We start from the raw sequence: 19,167 nt of genomic DNA on the forward strand, positions 1-19,167 counted from the left end.
TGGACGCATGGTGTCGCCTGTGGATAATAAATTTTGGACTCACTGCCAAACCCCTATAGGAAGCTGTACGAGGGGAGGAAATCTCCTTCTCTGGACTCAGGAGTGCAGAGAAGCATTCACAAAATTGAAACAGGCCTTAATGAATGCTCCAGCCCTAGGCCTTCCGAATTTGGAAAAACCATTTGAATTATCTGTACATGAAAGACTGCATATTGCCTCAGGGGTATCGGCCCAGAAGCTGGGATCATGGAGAAGATCCGTGGGAGATTTTTCAAAACAACTAGACAATGTTAGCAAAGGATGGCCAGCATGTCTCCGAGCAGCGGCGGCTACAGTATTACTGATCCAAGAGGCCTGAAAATTGACGCTCGGGCAAAAATTAACTGTATTGGTACCCCATGCAGTTACAGCAGTGCTGGAACAAAAAGGAGGACACTGGTTGTCACCAAGCTGGATGCTGAAATATCAAGCCGCTCTTCTGGAACAAGACGATGTGGAGCTGAAAGTAACCACGATCCTGAATCCAGCGACCTTCCTAACTACTGATGCTGGTGGAGAAGAATTAGCACACGACTGTCTGCAAACGGTAGAACAGACGTACTCCAGCAGACCAGACCTGAAAGACCTACCAATAGAAAATGCGGACTGGGACCCGTTCGTAGATGGTAGCAGCTTTATGCGGAATGGAACACGAAAATCAGGTTATGCAGTAATAAGTGGTAAGGAAGTCATTGAGGCCAAAGCTCTGCCATCTAACACTTCAGCCCAGAAAGCAGAACTCATAGCCTTACTGAGAGCATTAGAACTGTCAAAAGGTAAAACTGTTAATATATGGACAGATTCAAAATTTGCCTTCGGAGCGGTCCACGCTCACGGAGCCATTTGGAAAGAAAGGGGACTTCTAACATCGCAGGGAACCCCAGTCAAATACAGGCCAAGGACCCAACAACTATTACAAGCAATTAATCTACCCCGATTAGTGGCAATTATGCATTGCAAGGCACATCAAACTGGAAATAGCCCAACGCATGTAGGGGACTGCAAGGCAGACAGAGCTGCGAGACAAGCTCACAAGAAATCGTGCATGAAATAGCCAATAGACAACACCAAGAAACTCACTGGGGAATTGAAACCATGGTGGAAGCACTAAAAACACAAGTGCTAAGTGTTCGAATGACTGGAATAATTAAGAGCATAGTGAAGAAATGTGAGTTATGCCTGAAGAATAATCCTCACCTACCCTGAAGACCTTTACCAAGGGTGACAAAGCGAGGAAACAGTCCAGGAGACTATTGGCAAATAGATTTTTCCGAATTACCGCGGCAAAATGGGTACCGGTATCTTTTAGTAATGTTAGACACTTTCTCAGGTTGGCCAGAAGCTTTCCCTTGTTGCACCAACAAGGCAAAAGAAGTAGCAAAAGTGCTACTGAAGGAAATAATACCAAGATTTCGGGTACCCATAGGACTATCTTCAGATAGGGGCCCACACTTCATAGCAGAAGCTGTTCAAAGTTTGACTAAAGCATTAGGGGTAAAATGGGCTCTCCATACCCCATGGAGACCTCAGGCAAGTGGAAAAGTAGAAAGAATGAATCAAAACCTAAAAAGACAGAGAAGTAATATTTGCCAGGAGGCTCAGATGAAATGGCTGGATGCTTTCCCCTTAGCTTTGCTACGGATACGCATCCAGCCTAGAACCAAAGAAAAGGTTAGTCCTTTTGAGATCACATACGGTAAACCTTATCAGATGACTGAAACAGGAGTTAATCCTGAAATTGCAGGAAGACATTACCTAAAAGAATATGTTATCCCTCTGGGAAAGGTTCTGTCCTCTCTCCACAGGTGCATCACTGTGAGCGCGCCACTATCTTTGGACGTGCCTGTGCATCACTACCAACCAGGGGACGGGGTGTATCTGAGGACATGGTCAGACGAGCCGTTGAAAGAGAAGTGGAAAGGACCTCTTCAAGTTTTACTCACCACCCATACTGCTGTCAAGCTTGAGGGAGTCGCTCCGTGGACACAGCACAGCAGGATCAAGCCAGTCGCGTCACCACAGTAGTCTGTCAAACAAGAGAGACCTTTACGTTTACAATTAACGCAGGAATCATGAAGTTCTGGATTATATCTCTTGCAGCCATGTCAGGAAGTGCGGAAGTCAATACAGATGGAGAGGTCAATACAGATTTGGATGAAAACCTAACGCTAACTTTGATACAAGGGTTTGGTAAAATGCATAATCTTACCAGTGTTACAGCATGCATCCCAATCCCTCACTTGGCCAGTCAGCCCATCCCATGGGGCACTATACCGGTAAATTTATCTTTACTAGAGGAATATGACAACATCACAGGAGCCTTTAAGCAGGCCAGTGTCTCTTATTATTTAGACAAAGACAAGAAATGTAGACAGAGAGGAAGCGATGTATTACAAGATGCTACTTTTTGGACATGAGGGGACAACAGAACAGTATTTGGGAGAGGCTCGGAAAAACAACGTCCCAAGGGATCACACCCCTTAGATGGCCATTTTCTGCAAATAGCATTGGCAGCCTCTGGCGGACAGGCCGCAGGATTACTGAAACTCTGTGCCACTAATAATACAGTACCTAACGTAACCTCCGCTCCAGAATGTACTAACCTTAGAACAGAACTCAAAAATTTGGACTAGACCTTTGGAAGGACATTGGAAACATAAAGGGAATGTGGACTGGTGCTTTAATTGGGGAACGAAGGCTACTTATGTTAGCCGAACCAATTGGATGTGCCCCAATGTTCTAAATTATAGTGAAATATCAATCCTAAATTCTACCTTGACAATGATAGAACGTTGTAAAAAACAAAATTTTTCAACTAATGATTGTAAACAAGACGTTCCAACCCCAGGCTACACGACCTGGGTCACATCAGATGGCTATTGGACTACCTGACTACGACTTAGTACAATAACTAGACAAGTAATTTTAGGATTACTGACCTTATGTCCTATATGGAAAAAGAATCCAATCAAAGCTCAATATTGGGGACAAATTAAAAGAGATACCGAGACAGAAAAGGACCCCGATACTTGGATGGAGCCTTCTGCAGCAGTACAATTTGAGTGGGCACTCCAAAGTTTCCCATTACCAGGGCTTTAGAAAATCGAATGTTAATAGAAAATCTGACTTGGCAGGTGGAAGCCTTAGCAAGAACCACTCAGAAAGGATTCCAAATGATCAACAAACAAATCCAAGCTAACACTAAAATGACATTACAAAATAGGCTGGCCTTAGACTTGCTATTAGTCAAAGAACAAGGAGTGTGTGGATATCGTACGTTAGACAAAGAGCACTGCTGTATCCACATCCCAAATATCACTGAAAACCTGCAAGAACAATTAGACAAAATGAGAAAAGTAGGAAAAGACAATAGAGCGATAAAAGAGGCAGCGGAAAATAATTGGTTTATCAAAATTCTCCAAGAATTAGGTGGGTGGTCTCTAAAAGGATGGTGAGCTACATTGTTGGAGGGAGTAATTCATGTGGTTGTGATTGTGATTATTCTAGGAAACTGCATAGGCTGTACTAAAAGAACCACTGAAAGAAACATATGGAAGTAGTAAAAATCTAACTACTTCAAAAGGGGGGACTGATACCAAAGAATTAAGAAAAAAAACAAAGTTGCCAAGCCTAAACCGTGATCACATACGAGCAATTAATGACCCTAACGGCATCGCTGAACTGATATAATGATAATACCAGAACTTCAGACTGAACTACTATCTAAACCACTGAGAAGATTTGGTATCGACTATGCATAAGATAACTGATTTCTCCACACAATTGCTTCAGTAAGGCTCTTAGAAATTATTATTAATAATATTGATAGTATTATGGTATTAATAGTATTATTGCGTGCATAATCAGGTTAGAGTTGGAATATTTTATATTCTATTTCTTTTTCCAGGTTGTAAGAAGACGGGATAGATTTGAGAATGTGTGACAAGGTTAATCACCTTCTGTTTAGTTGCTGAAATCCAAGTAAGAAGGATTCAGACTTCTGGACATTATAAAATATATCCGTACGTTTCAAAGGGGGGAAATGTTACAGAACATCTTGAAAAACAAGGTCAAAAACAAGTGTTAAGAACAAGTAAGAAGAGTTAGAAGAACGTAAAGAAGATACTTCATAACAAATGCACCTGGCTCTTAGACATATTAGAGATAAAGACTGTCTTCACTAACTCTCTACTGACTAGCAATAATGATTAACGCAAGGACGAATCTTAGAAAAATAGAATGGAATGCCAAAATAGTGCCCTAGAGTTAACCTGTCTCACTATAACCTCATGATAATGCTAAAGAACACACCTCCTAGCTAGAAAAGCCCCCAACCCAGTTAAGACCCCTACTCTCTGAGCATGCGTGGTGAATTAAAAGAGAACTATAAGATGAAGTTAAGAAAGGTATTAACCAAGAGTTAATTAAGGGGTAGAGCCAGTAAGCATAACTAACTTTGTCAACTGTTTTAAATACCTGTCATGATTTTAACCCGGTGTGGGAGAAATCCCCCATGCACCCGGCGCTGCAATAAACCAGTGTCGGCTTTCTAAACTATCATTTGGTTTGGAGAGTTTTCTTGGTTACGAATTTCAGTAACAGCCGGGGTGCAATTTCTCCTTAAAAATGTCATAATCCCGATTGTTTGCAGTAAAACACATTATCATTAAATTGCCATGACGGCTCTGCTCCGCTCTCAATTGTTTATTGCATTGGGATTTCAAGCGGAAAAAGTCTCCAACTCCAATAATCAAGAAAAAGCACCAAAAAAGGCAAAGTGTCCATTGGAAATGCTGAGAAACACTTCAGTAACTCCTAAATATATTCCCTGTTTTCACTGTGAGACTCCAGCTCTGAAGGGGGGGAAGCAGAATACAGAGATCCGGTAATACCACACTATACCATCTTTAATTCGTGAGAGCGAAGCGTAATACGCAGCAAGCTGCAAATACAGTGCTCTTCACTTACAGTAGCTGAAAGCATTTCATTCCCTTTTTTTTCGATCCATTGCTGGGTTGGGGTTGGCTTCCCCCCCCTCCCCCCCCCCACCTTTGAGCTGTGTTAAACAACTTGGCTTACCTGGAGGTGCACGGCGCTTGTGTTCTAGCTTGTGCTGCGGGTTCTTCCTGCAAAGAAGAAACCTCTGGTGAAGCTCCGGCGGAGCTGGGTACGGGGAAGGGAGTTAAAGCTGTGCATTAAAGACAGGGGAGGAGGGGTGACCCAGCGCGCACCTTCCCGCCCCACTCCCCTCCCGGCCAAGGGACCGGATTCGCCCCTCGCCAAGCTCTGCCGCCGCGGCAGGGCTGGGTCTGGCCCCAGGGACGGTGCTTTCCCTCCCGCTGTACGGGCGGCTGCTCCTTCGCCTCTCGAGCCGCCGGTCGTCCCCGGGGAAACCCCGGCAGGGCCCCGCGGGAGGCGGCAGCGCGGGCGCCCGCTCGCCCCGTCTGCGCTCCGCGCTCGGCCCCCGGCGCTGCAGACCCGGGGGGGCGGCGGGGGGGAGCTGCCGGCTGCCGGCTGCCCTCCCGGCGCTTCCCCCCGGGCCGCGGAACCCCTCGCGGGGGGGTCCGCAGACTGCCCTCCCGCAGGCCGGGCGCTCCCGAGCGACTCCCGCCGGCCCCGACGAGGCGGCGGCGGGGGCCGGCGCCCTGCCCCGCCGGCCCGCTCCCGGGGCGGGCTCGCCGCGGGAGAGCCGCCCCCGAGGAGGGGCCCCGCCGCGGAGGGCCGGTCCCGCCGGGCCCCCCGGCCCGCGCTGAGGGCGGCGGGGCGCTGCCGGAGCCCTCCCTGGCGCGGGCGGGGCGGGCGCGGCTCGGCGCCGCGGAGGTGAGGGGGGGCCGTGGGCGGCCCGGCCCGGCCCGGAGCGGCGGGGAACGCGGCCTCGTTCGCTTCGCTCCCCGGCGCGGCCGCGGCGTGGGCTGTGCCGCCGCCCGCGCGGGGCCCCACGGGCCTGGCCCGGGCCCGGGCCTGGGTCGGAAGGGACCCCTCAGGGCCGTCCGGGCCGCCCCTGCCGCGGGCAGGGACATCTGCCGCTCGGCCGGGCCGCGTCCCCTCGCCCCCCGCGCTGAGCCGAGGGCTGCGCTGCCCTCCGCCCTGCCCGGGGCGAGCGGGCCTGAGGGGCTGCGGGGCTGCGGGCAGCGCTCGCCCGGAACGCCTTCCCGCGGGGGTTCGGCTCCGCTTCTTCCCCGGGTGGACGGCGTCGGGGAAAGGTCTTCTCCGGCACGGAGCGGGGCGGGGGGGGCGGGCGGAGCAGACGCGGGGCTGGGGAGCGGCTGCGGAAGAAGCCCCGGCTGGAGGTGCTGGAGAGAAGGGGGGCCCTGCCTCCTTCCCTCGGGCCGCCCCTCGGGTTTGCTCGCGGGGGGGGTGCGCGGGGGCCAGAAGCCCCAGTTCAAGTCCAGGTATGAAATTCGTGTCGGATTTACTTCATTTAGTTGCTGACAGCTGCGGTTCTAGTTGGCAGTCATCAGTTCTGAAGAATCCTTCACCCACGTGTGTTTGCGATGCTTGTTTAGTGCTGAAAACGGCTTCAAAAACGTTTGAAACAGAGATCTCGCCAGCTTGTGTTCTGCTGGCACTGGCACTGGACAGGTACGTCTTTGTGTAACACCACCACCCCCAAAAAAAAACCCCACTCCCCCCTGAAACGGAAGTCCAGTTCTGGACCCCTTCTGTGCCTTTTAGCGGCGAGTCATTTTCTTTCAGGCGATGCGGATCCAGACGTATATCCTGTGTCACTTCACTGTTGAGCGCACAGACTTCTTGTAAACCTCAGCTGCTCAGGTCACATCCTCTGTCGGTGTTGGAATAAGAATTTCAGGTAAGACGGATTGATACTTGCGTGCTGCTGGGATTGTATTTGGGAGATCACAGACGGCCTTCAGCTTTGAGGATCAAATTTAACCATGATTCTAAACGAGAAGTAGAAATACCTTGCCCCTGCTCTCCCTCCTTGACCAGCTTCAAAGTTTTTAAGTGAATTGGCCTGTGTATTCCTCGTCCCTGTCATGCTGTCGCTGGGTCAAGAGGACTACCCACGGGTGTAAGTTCAGGCGTGTGTCGGAGACTTTGCAGGATTGAGGGCAGGTTGATGACCAGCAAGGAGATGTTTCCTTTGTAAACTTGTGGCTTTTATTCTGAGCTGAATCAAAGTGGTTCATGTTCATGTCTGTCTTTCAAGCCTGGAAAGTGTCCCACAGCTCCAATCCTGGACCAAGTGCTTTCTGGGGAGGATGGCATGGTGGGCTGGTCCTCCGTCCCTGGGAATGACTCTCGGGGGTGGTCCGGTTTTCTAGAGCTGCTGCATTCTTGTGCAGAATTCAGCCCCTGCACGATTCAATCTTGGTTCTGCAGAGCTGGTAATCAGAGGGGTGCCTGGGTCTCTGCTGGTGGGGTGGGTGGGTGGCTGCTGAGAGCTCTGCTGTGCCTGTGATTGCTGCTGCTGTGGTTCCTGGATTCACATGTGGATGAGATCTGAACACAGTCCCTGTTACAGCTGTTCTCTGTCAGTAGGAGAATCAAATGCCGAGACTGAGCTACTTAACCTGAACCTGCTTTTTCTTCCAGAGAAAATGCTGCAGGAGAGTAAAAGCCTTGTCACTGAGGAGCCAAAGCATTGGCTGGATGTTCCCTCTATCTGGAGAAACCTTCCTGGGCGTGAGGGGAAAAAAGGCGATGTTTCTCAAGAAAGCCCATCGCCTCTGAAGAGACAAGAGATCTTTTGTCTCTTTTGTCTCCTCTTCTCTGACGAAGAGACAAATATTGCAAGTGAAAGACAGAAAGCAGACGAAGGGAGAGAGGCTGTGTCTGAGGAATGTCAAGCGGAAGCTGAAGAGAGGTGTGTGGTACCAGAGAGAAAGAGCGATCGGGACTGCCGGACTGAAAGCAAGGCTTCCTTCAAAGTCCCTTCCAAAAGCAGTGGGGAGAAGCCTGTTGCGAATGGGCAGCTTAGCTTCAGTTTGAGAGTTTCTTGTCGTTGTAGTGGAGCGGTTGCCAGAATACTTCCTTCGCAGGTATGCTAAAGTTTCTGTGTTTTAAAAGAATTTAGCAAAGGTGAAGGGAGATGTGTAGTTTGTAATTTCAATTGTGTTGTATGTTTCAGACTAACAAACTGATTGAAGCTTTTTCAGTATTTTCTCAAAAAAACCCCCTTAACCTGCATTTACTTTGAACAAGTGGAAATACAAGGGCTGTTGTTAATTTCTGGGCACTGTTGCCCTGAGTATTTTCCAAATCAATGCCTTTTGCTGAGGATAAGTAAAGGTAAGAGGTTGAGGTGTCTGGGCTTGTGGAGTCCCAGGAGTGACCTGAGAGTAGTTTCCAGCTACTTAAGGGCCGTTGCAAGGCCAGTGGAGCCGGACTCCTCTGGGTTGTGGCAGCCTGTGTAAAAGAAGGGGCAAAACCAGACTTGCAGCTTGGGCGGGCTCTGGTTGGGCCTTGGGGAGAACTTGTTCCCCAGGAGAGCGGTGCAGCCCTGAAATGTGTCCTGGGGGGTGGACCTTGGTCCTTGGGAGAGAGGGGCCCTTTCCATGCAGCACTTTTCCCATCTATAATACTTTTCTCCTGTGAGGAAAATAAAAAAGATGAACAAAGAAACCCCGTGTAGCTGCAATTTATGTAGATTTCTCTTACTTGAAGAGCACAGTAGTTTAACTAGATGATTTTTTTTCCCTCCTAAAGCTAGTACCTTGGGAAGGTGGGACACATGAGCCTGCCAGCATGAACGTTTGCTTAAATTTCTGTTGTGCGTTGGAACTGTCATACTCTGAAGGTAGTCCGAGCTTTCTAGATGCCATAAAAGCATTCAAATGGTGAGTTGCACTTGTGCATTCACAGGTTTTCTCTTAGGTAAAGTAGTTTACAGCTCTCAGAAATATTTTGTGCGTGTTCTATAATTCCAAAATGATGACAACTTTAGTTGTACCTTGGGCGGGACTTGAACTTCAGCCTCCCGCACTCCAGGGGAGTGACGGTCACTTTGTCCTGCGGTGTCTTTGCTCTGCCCCTTGCTCACTCGCTGTGCCCTGTTGTACCTCTTCTAGTCTTTGTACGAGTGGTTCTCCTCGGGATAAAGAGAGACTCTTTCTCTCCCCAGGTATTTATAAGGACTGTGCAGTCAAGGCTGTGATCTGTAGTTTTGTTAATTCTGCTCTTTTTACTGCCTGTGACTGTTCTTCCCCCGTGCAGGCGATGGGAAGAGCCGTTGGCATAGCGCTCATGAAGCAGTTTGGGTGGCGGGCTGATCTGCGGGACCCCGATGCAGAGGTCGCGGTGTTTGTCTGCCAGACGGCCTGTCGCTGCTTCCAGGATTGCCCCCGATAGCTTTTGGGTTGTTCTCTGCTCCCTTTGCACTCAGGACCGTGGCCTCTCCCCTGTTTGTCTTTCTGCTGCTGAGTTTAACTAGAAACCATCTGGTAGCGCTGAGTAAAGCTTTTCGGTAGCTACTGTGTGCGTAGTGCCTTCCAGAGCACTGAAATAAATACCAGAAGGGCCAGCATGGAAAAGCTGTAGGGGTCATATTGGCCATTGAAAACATGTGACAATGCCTAGTGAATCGTTTTCTGTAGGTATTCCTAATTATGTGTGTGCTGGTTTTGGCTGGGGTAGAGTTAACTTTCTTCATAGCAGCTAGTATGGGGCTGTGTTTTGGATTTGTGCTGGAAACAGTGTTGATAAAGCAGGGATGTTTTAGTTACTGCTGAGCAGTGCTTACACAGAGTCAAGGCCTTTTCTGCTTCTCACCACCAGCGAGTAGGCTGGGGGTGCACAAGAAGTTGGGAGGGGACACAGCTGGGACAGCTGACCCCAACTGACCAAAGGGATATTCCATACCATATGACGTCATGCTCAGCATATAAAGCTGGGGGAAGAAGAAGGAAGGGGGGGACATTTGGAGTAATGGCGTTTGTCTTCCCAAGTAACCGTTACGCGTGATGGAGCCCTGCTTTCCTGGAGATGGCTGAACACCTGCCTGCCGATGGGAAGTGGTGAATGAATTCCTTGTTTTGCTTTGCTTGTGTGCGTGGCTTTTGCTTTACCTATTAAACTGTCTTTATCTCAACTGATGAGTTTTCTCACTTTTACTCTTCCAATTCTCTCCCCCATCCCACCTGGGGGGGAGTGAGTGAGCGGCTGTGTGGTGCTTGGTTGCCAGCTGGGCTTAAACCACGACAATGTGTCAGTTATGTCTGTTAATTTTTGCCACCTGAGGATGTGAAGGTACTTTGTTAAATTAAATGAGGTCTTCTGCCATGACAGCGAGGCAGACTTTACGAACAAGGAGTGCTCTGTGTGGAGGTGACAATGAGTCTTCGGTCTCGTGCCTTCAGGATACAAGATAGCTGACATTTTGTGACTTCTTTTTGGTTAGAATTCTTCTCTTCAAAGTCAGTTGATCACTTTCTGTGGCAGTGTGTGAATTTGGATATTATTTGGGTTTTACTGTAGCTGAATAATTACCCCTTAGGCTCTTTGGTTGTGGAGTGGTAGTTTGTTGTGTGCCTGCAGAACAGCCTGAGGCAGATTGGTTTCATCCACTTCCTGCTAAATAGCTGTTTTGGAAACTGCCTGTTAGTTACTAGAAGGTGATTAAGGAGAACTTCATGTATACATTACGTAACTTTTTACACACGTGCGCGCGCACACGTGCACGCATGTGTATATATCCACCTGTGTAAGTGTATATGCTGTGAGCTTACAGGTTGAGAGGTTTAGGAAAAAGAGTAGTAAACTGCTGCGTACAGAAGAATGTTTGATTTGTGGCGAGAATTTTATCTACAAATGTCTTTTACCCTTTAGGATGGCGCCAGAAGTTGCTGCAGTAGGAAGAAAAGGTGTCTATAACCACCTCTGTGATCTGTGGGCAGCTGGAATAACTGCTGTAGAGCTTGCTGAGCTTCATTCTCCAATGTTTGACCTACATCCAGTGAGGTTAGCAAGAGGTTAAAGCGCGGTGTGTAAGTACAGCTCCCCAAATCTGGAGTAGTGGCTACATGTGTGCTTGTGGTGTTTGGGGGTACTGCAAGGGTATTGGGTTGTAAGTGTTCTGGATGAACGTGATAGAAATTGTGACAACTCCTTTTGGTGCATAAATGCACCATGTTGTCCTGGTAAGCATCTCTTAAACGGATGGACTTCTTCCTGCCAACTAAACAATGTATTCAACATTCATGTCAGGTATGTACTGCCATGTAAACCACAGAAATACTGTTGGTTTTTTTAGAGCGCTTTTGCTAATGATGGAAAAGAACTTCCAGCCTCCTGAATTAAAGGACAAAATGAAATGGCGAGTACTTTTCTGTTTCAGTAGATAATGATCATGTAGTTCACTGGGCAATTGATTCTCATGTTTACCACTTCCTTTTACAGGTCCAATAGTTTCCATCATTCTGTGAAAATGGTACTTAGGAAAAAATCCTAAAAAAAGACCGACAGCTGAAAAGTTACTACAGGTATAAATTTATGTATGGGATTTTTTTAAAGTTCTAAAATTAAAATGTGCTTAATATGAGTGGTTGGAATTTTAATCTGTGTTTTTCCTTCTGTCTTTCAGCATCCTTTTTGTTACCCAGCCATTAAATCCAAGTCTTGCTATTGAACTTTTGGATAAAATGAATAATTCTGAGCATTCCACTTACCGTGATTTTGATGACGATGATCCTGAGGTAGGAATACGTTTTAATCACAGAATCAGATTAAGTTTTCATTTGCCGACAAAACTAAATGCTTATGATTTCTTGAGCCACAGAATGTTTTGTGATCTGGGAACAGGCTCAAGGGTTGCTTTTACTTTTGGTTGTGCTGTTCTGTCACATGTACAGGCCCTTAGCAAAACTCATTATATTTGGGGGAGAAACGCTCAAAGAGAAAGAGATGAAAACACTTTAAAATTTTGTTTGCGGTTGTCCTTCAACAATTTTGCAGCAGTATGTGTGGACTTATTCTCCAGTCCCAAGTTCTGTCGTGCATTCTGCTTTCTGTTTCTTTGTGGAATTATGTTTCCATTCATCTGCAAAACAAGCATTCGTAAAAATCATGTTCTACCTCTGTAGAACTTGTTCTTTTGTTCCTCATTTGCTTTCTTATGAGAAGGAGAGAACGATCCTGTAGTTGTTTTTGTCAAGCGGTTTGGTATGTGTTTCTTGCAGATTCTATTTTCTCTCTTGGAATACTCTGAAACTCCATTTCACCTACGGTTTTGTCAAAGACAAAGTTTCTGACTTTCTGCTTTAACAGCTGGGAAGAAACAGCACGCTTATGTAAGATGATAAGCGGTGCAGGACTGAAGTGTTTCATAAACAAGAGAAAACAGATATTCTGTTACTGCATCCTGTCTTCATACTTAACTGTATGTTAGTGAAGACTTTCCAACTATCAATACCGTTAAACTGAGAGGCCAAAAAGGAAATGTTACCTGAGCAAAGACAAATGCTGGCCAGCATTGTCTTTACTTGCTCAAATCCAGTGTTTTAAAAACCCTTGTCTTGAAGTTAAAGACACTCTACAGATAAAATGTCTCCAAATAATTCTAACTTTCATGTACAATCACATACATGCAATCTTTATTTTTAGCTTCCGCTTGATTTCTGTCTGTCTTTGTTGCTATTATGCTAAAGAAACCTGCTAAAAACCAGGTACACAATACTGGGTTTAAAGTGAATATATTTTGGTATTGAAGTATTTTATTGTTCACTTCTAGCCTCTGGTAGTGCCTCATAGGATTCATTTGAGAAGTAGAAATGGGAGAGAAGAAAAGACATGCTCTGAAATAAACTGTAAGCATATGACAACATTAACTATTCTTAAGATAATCATTGATACTCACTTATTTCAACTCGTATTCTGCATAGCTGACGTATATAGAAACAGTTTTAGTGATATTCAGGAAAAGAAAAACTTATGCTGTTTCACTTACGGATATAGTTTCTAGATGACTATGCAAAAGAAACATTAGTGTAAAGCATTTGAATGCCCCTTTTGTCAGCACTTCAGCAAATGCCACTATTGCTTCATCTTAACTGAACAGGACGCAACCTGAGCTCTTCTGAGAGCTGGTTGGTATCGCTTCATACGCCACTGCAGCAGGGATATTCGGAGTGATGCCAGATTGTGCTAGGTAGCAGAATGGCAGAGGAAGATTTTTCTGCCTTAATTTAGTCTCTTGTTGTGGTTTTTGCTTTTGAACTGAAACAGTCCTTTAGAAATCAGGAAAGGAGGTGGTTGATCGCTGGCCATTAAAAGCAGACTCCATCCCCCAAACTGTGGTCATTCTTTTGCTTGAATTAAATCAGAGCAATCTTTGGAGCTTTAGTTGTGCAAACTTTGTGCAGATGAGTTAAGATGATACTGCATCACACAAACTGAAATATGCATTAGTTTCCCGGAAACAGGCTGGCTGTGGCGATTAGCTCTATTGGGTTATGTTAATGTTGTCTACCTGGAGACAAAAGTAGATCTAGCACCTGATATAGCCTCTGGGTCTCCTGATAATGGCCGATATGCAAACTTGAGACTTGGCCAAACAGCCAAGTCAGTGAAATGCCCCAAATGGGTGCCCTAAGGCTAACCTACCTCATTATAATGTTAAAAACCACACCTCCTAGCTAGAAAAGCCCCCAACCCAAATAAGCCCCCTACTCTCTGGGCATGCGTAGTGAATTAAAAGAGAACTGTATCTTTAAGATGAAGTAAGAAAGATCCTAAGCAATAGTTAGCTAAAGGGTGGGACCAGTAGGTGTAACTAACTTTGTTAACTGTTTAAATACCTGTCATGATTTCAACTGGGTGTGCATGCTAGGAGGAAAGATCCCCCATGCACCCAGCGCTGCAATAAACCAATGTCGGCTTTCTAAACTATCATTTGGTTTGGAGAGTTTTCTTGGTTACGATTTTCGGTAACATAATTACAGTCCAACTTAGATTCTTGTTTTCATTTCTCCTCTGTAGTTGGTCAAGTAAAATTTGGTCCACCGTTGAGGGAAGAGACAGAGCCACATCGTGAGTTCGTGAGTTACAAGCATGGGCTATGCTCTGCACATTATTCCCTGCAAATGTCTGTGGAGGAGGAGAAATCCAAGATGTGTAGCATACCTCCTTAGTGCTACTGAAGTTGGTAGTGAATTTTTCTGACAAGTAGCATATTGGTCCTGGATCTTTTGGTGCCATTGCACTATATGCAGCAAGACCCCTTATTTGTGGGCTCTGCCAGGTGTGATGTATGTGCTAAGCAACAGCCCTTGGTCTTGTGGGTTTCCCCTATGCTTTATACCTCATTGCCAAGTATATAATTCCCTTTATTTATAGAGTTATTTTTTTAATTGTAGAATTACAGTGCATATTCAAATGTTTCTCTCCCTTGTGCTTGTATTGACACTTGAGCCACGCCGAGTCTGGCAGTTGATGTATTCTGTGAAGGTGTGTTGCCAATGTTTTCATCCTACGGACCTGTCAGTGCAAGGGGTGTGAGAACTCAAGCAGTGAGGGAAAAGGTGTCTGTGCTGCCTCACGCACACGATTGCAGCAGCTTCCTCTCTTCTATGGAGACTGTTGCTTTCCACACTTGTGCACTTGGGCAGTTTCTTCACATTCCTGGATAAAAAAGACACTCCTTTGCTTCCTTACTGCAGACTTCTGTGTTCTCTTTGTTTTTCTAAGGGAGGTGTTGAGGTGAAAAAGTTGGCTTAGTGCATAGGTGGGAGGGACATTGGCTTTGCTCTGAGTTGGTTTTGGGAAGGGTGTGTAGCTGGGAATGTAATTCCTCTTCTGAAGGCTACAGACTACACGTGAGTGGGATTTCTGGTGTAGGTTTCCTTGTACTGCTCTGTCGTTGTACTAGAATCTCCTTCCCAGTGCCTTGTCCTTTAGTAGTGGGTCAGCTGGCTCTGGGTGTATGAGTTTGTACGTGATCTTGCTCTTCCTCAGCAACAGCTGGACAGGTAGTCTGCAGGTTCTAGTGCCTGTTGGAGACAGAGGAGAATAGCTTACCACATGTCACGTAGGACTTAGGCAGTTGTTTCAGATATGTTATTTAGACCTTGACATGACTGCATAACAACATCATTTCGGAGCCCTGGTTATACAAGTGTTTGTTAAACATGGTAATAAAGTCAGTGTTTCACTGTAAACTCATCACCGTAAACTCCAAAAGATTTTTGAACTGATTCCAAGTTATCCTGGCTTTGCTCCCCTGTTGCATTGTCTGGATTATAAAGAAAATACAATTGGTAGCATCGTATAGTTCAAATTATAATGCTTGGCTCCTTAAGAATTTCATTTATTTCTACAGACACAGACTCATAATTGCAAAGAGATGTTAAGGGAGAAGCTGAAGTTTTAAAAATACTTTTTTCATTTCTTTCTTACTTTATCAGTTACTGACCAAACCAAACCAGTTAGCGGACAACTTCATGGGGCAGAGACGTGTTTTCCTTGCACCTTAGGAACCTGAGTTGCTAAACCGGGGAGAGGGATTTTCTGCAGGGACTAAAGCACCACTTTGGAGAGCACTTCTTCATCCGGTGTTGTTGGGAGGGAGGAGCAGAGCCTTTTCCTACCTTGTGGGTTAGCAATCAGGGCCTTTGCACTTTGGAATGGCAGAAGCCCTTGCTGCTCCAAGAAGGGACTTGAACGATGCAGATTAATTCTGCTGATAAGGAAATCTCTTAGTATTGTCTGCTCCTGTTGGAATTTGGGTATTTGAAACCTGTCCAAAGAACTTGCCTCATCTCCCTGCCTGTAGGGAAGATCCCTGATTGCTTGTTTGGATCTTTCTGAAGAGGGCAATTAACTGGTCCACTGCTCGTATCAGAATGAAGCATGCAGTCCTGATCTGTCCTTTCCAGATAAAACAGAGCTATGATTTTGAAAATGATGATGTCGGGGTCTAGAGACCAAAGAAAATCTGTATTTTGTCATTAGATATAGAACCGATGGACAATTTAAATTGGCATGTCAAATGCGAACTAGAGATCTGTTCACAGAATGGCTGTTCCAGCAAAGAGCCTTAGCACAAAGCAGCCTGAGGGAGAAGTTTGTAACAACCTACACGCTCTTTTAAATGCAGGCAGGAGCAAGAGGTGCCTGTCTGTTCCTCCAGCACTAACAGTGTGGATCCCTTTTCCTTACAGCAGTTCTTCTGACCCTTTTGCTTCTGTCTCACTAAAGCATGCTTAAATTTGATGTTTATAAGGCAAAGGACTGGACCGCTGCAGCATGAGGAGTTACTGGTGGTGGTGCACAGAGATGTGGAACTGGCACATACTCGCCTCTAACTGAGGCAGTTTGTCGCTCATTGCCACAGCTCAGGTGGTGAACAATAATCCATTCTTTTGGTGTGACTCGGTAGTGTCTGGTAATGTGACCGTACCCTTCGCTGTGTTTTACCTCCATGCCCAGAACTGGCTTAATATGGTTTGAGTTTCAACTAACAACTTTTTTTTTAGCAAGAAACTTTCCCTTTGTGTCTACGTGGCTTTCAGTCACAATGTAAATAATTTGAGTGTCTTGATCTCTGTCTAACAAACAGCCTGGCAGTAGTGATTTTTGGACGATTCAGAAGAAAAATACTACACTGCAAGATCTAACCTGGTATTTTTCATCTTATACCTTTCTTTGTCAGTGTTAGTTTTGTCTTTGTTTTCCTTTTTCAAAGCTCATGTTGTGCCCTGTTGTTGTACTGGTGTTTTCATCTGTGTAAAAGCCATTCAGTCAGTATAAGGATGAGTCTAGATGTGGGTTTCTGTAATGTAGGAAGGAATTCTTAGTATGTGCAGTATTGAAAGTATTTAACCCATATTCATGTTTAGTTGAATCATTTGTATAGAAGGGGCTCAATATTAGGCATTCATTCTAATTTGTTTATTTAACTGCCTTGCAAAGCATAACTTGTTAATTTTTTTGAAAGTGATTAAAAATAGAAGAGACAGTCTCTTTGTATTTTTGTCTGGTAGTTCCTTTAAATAGTCCCATGAAAGACTATAAAATTACATAAATGTAAGTCTCTGAATTCTCCAGATGGTAATTATGTGACAGAATGAATATACACTGAATAGCAGTAACAGAAAGTGGGGTCATAAGTGTTTTCAATGGCATTTGGCATCGCTTACAGACTGATACGTTTTTGACATTTTCTTTTACTGCACTGCTAAAAAATTTGGTTCCTAGCATTGCAGTGTAGAAATTACTCTAGAAAGAGAGTTTTCTTATTTCTGTGCTCTTTAGGCACTGTGTAGTTCGAAAAGTAATGCTTTGAAATCTTGGACATCTTCATATACTGTTAAAAAAGTTAAAGAAACGTTCTGTACTAGATGAAGAGCATTATTCTGCTAACTTTCTTTGATTTGTGAGATGTTTCATAGAAGTGCAGTGAGGGGAACATAGAAGACTGGGCTGCTTGGGAATGTCTTGGTTTGTTTTTCATGTGGTGTTTTTTGTTTTGGATTTGTTACAAATCTGTAATATAAAAACTCATCTACACGATGTACATAGGTGAGCAGGCACTTCTTTACTGCAGCGCTGGACGCCCAGGGGATCACTCCACCTAGTGTGCGTGCCTAGTTTCTCTGCTACAAAAGTTATATTCAACTAAAGTATACATATTCATCATATTTCATTTCATGAGGTTCAGAGAGGACCCCCTTGCTTTCTAAACTTCTGAGAGAGGAGGCTAGGTGCGGCTGGATCCAGACCTGGGCAACATCCTGCGGCTCTCCAGAGCTAAACAGAGGGTAGGAGCATGGGGCACACAGGGCAGGAATGCCTGGGTGTCCCAGCTTCATCCCCTTGGGGCTGGGGTGCACCGAGGTGGACGGTCTCTTTCTAAAGACCTCCCAAGGAAGGGTTTGTCCTCAACGTCCAGATTCAGCCCCCCATGGGTTTCCCCTGCCCATGCTCCTCTTCCACCTCTCAGCCCTTCAAAGAGTTGAAGGGGTGCTTTTCTCTCTTTGGCCTCAGGACATGCAGCTCAAGCTCGCCCTGGTGCAGAGCATCACCGAGGTCAGCTGTGCCATCCAGGCTGTGGGCGACTGTGGCAGCTTTGAGCTCTCCTTAAAGCGGAAGGCGATGTGGACCTTGCTGGTGAGTACCCGTAGGTGGGGCAGTCGCACGGGGGAGTTTTGGGCTGCGGCATCAGACTGGTTTCCCCAGAGGCACGATGGTCTGTGGGCTTCGTGCGAGCTCTGGAGCTGTGTCCGGAGCTGGTGGGGCCCTTGAGTGCTGGTGCTGGGTGGCTGTGGCTGGGGAGCAGGGTCCCTCCTGCGGTGCCTTTGGGGATGCGTGGGGGTGATGGGGCAGTGTCTGCCCAGGCCTGGCAGCAGAGCCTGTCCCCAGGGGAGGCGGGAGGGCTGTCCCATGCCCCGGCCAACTCTGTGCTTCTCTCTCTGGGACTTGCAGGACTGGATCAAGGGGGAGCCCTGGGACTCCCTGGTGTATGGAGTGTTCCAGGCCCTGGAGGAGTTGAGGTGAGGTCTGTTCCCCAGGCTCTGGGGACTTCTAGTGTGCCCCATCCCAGCTGTCTGGGGCAGCCCCAGTGGCCTTGAGCATGGAGCCGGGAGCTGCTGGGGCTGTGGAGTGGGAGGGTGTCCCCCATGTCGGGTGTCTCCCCCAGGAAGGGAGCCCCCAGGGTTCCTTAACCTGGGGGCGGGGGTTTGCCTGCTGCCTGGGAGGAGGCAGGAATTGCTGGTGCTGAAGGCAGTGCTCGCTGGCATGGGCTGGGGGTGTTGGATTTGGGGCCCTCGATTAGGAGGAACCCAGCTGTGGTCTAAGCCACTCTGGAGAGGGCTAGTAAATCCTCTTTCTGTTTTCTTTTTTCCTCTGGCCAGCAAGCTGAGGCCACTTCTGAGCAGGGAGGAAAATCGCAAGCTGCTGTCAGTGTGCTGCCAGACTGTCTTGTCCTGTCCTTCCGAGGACTGGATGAACAAGGTCAGGAAGACAGTGAGGGCAGCTGTGAACACGCAGGTACCCACCAGCCAGTGCCTGCCCACCCCTGGGTCAGGGTCCCACCTCAGTGCGCCCCGGCAGCCCCCCAGCTCTGCTTTCCTGCTTTCAGCTTCTGCACATGAGATGCATGGAAGATCTGGGCCATCTCCTAGAAAGTCTTCTGGAGGCAGAGGAGACCTCTGCCTGCTTTGATGACGTGGTCCA

The sequence above is a fragment of the Gavia stellata genome, unplaced genomic scaffold (assembly GCF_030936135.1).
Source record: "Gavia stellata isolate bGavSte3 unplaced genomic scaffold, bGavSte3.hap2 HAP2_SCAFFOLD_71, whole genome shotgun sequence".
NCBI classification, from domain to species: domain Eukaryota; kingdom Metazoa; phylum Chordata; class Aves; order Gaviiformes; family Gaviidae; genus Gavia; species Gavia stellata.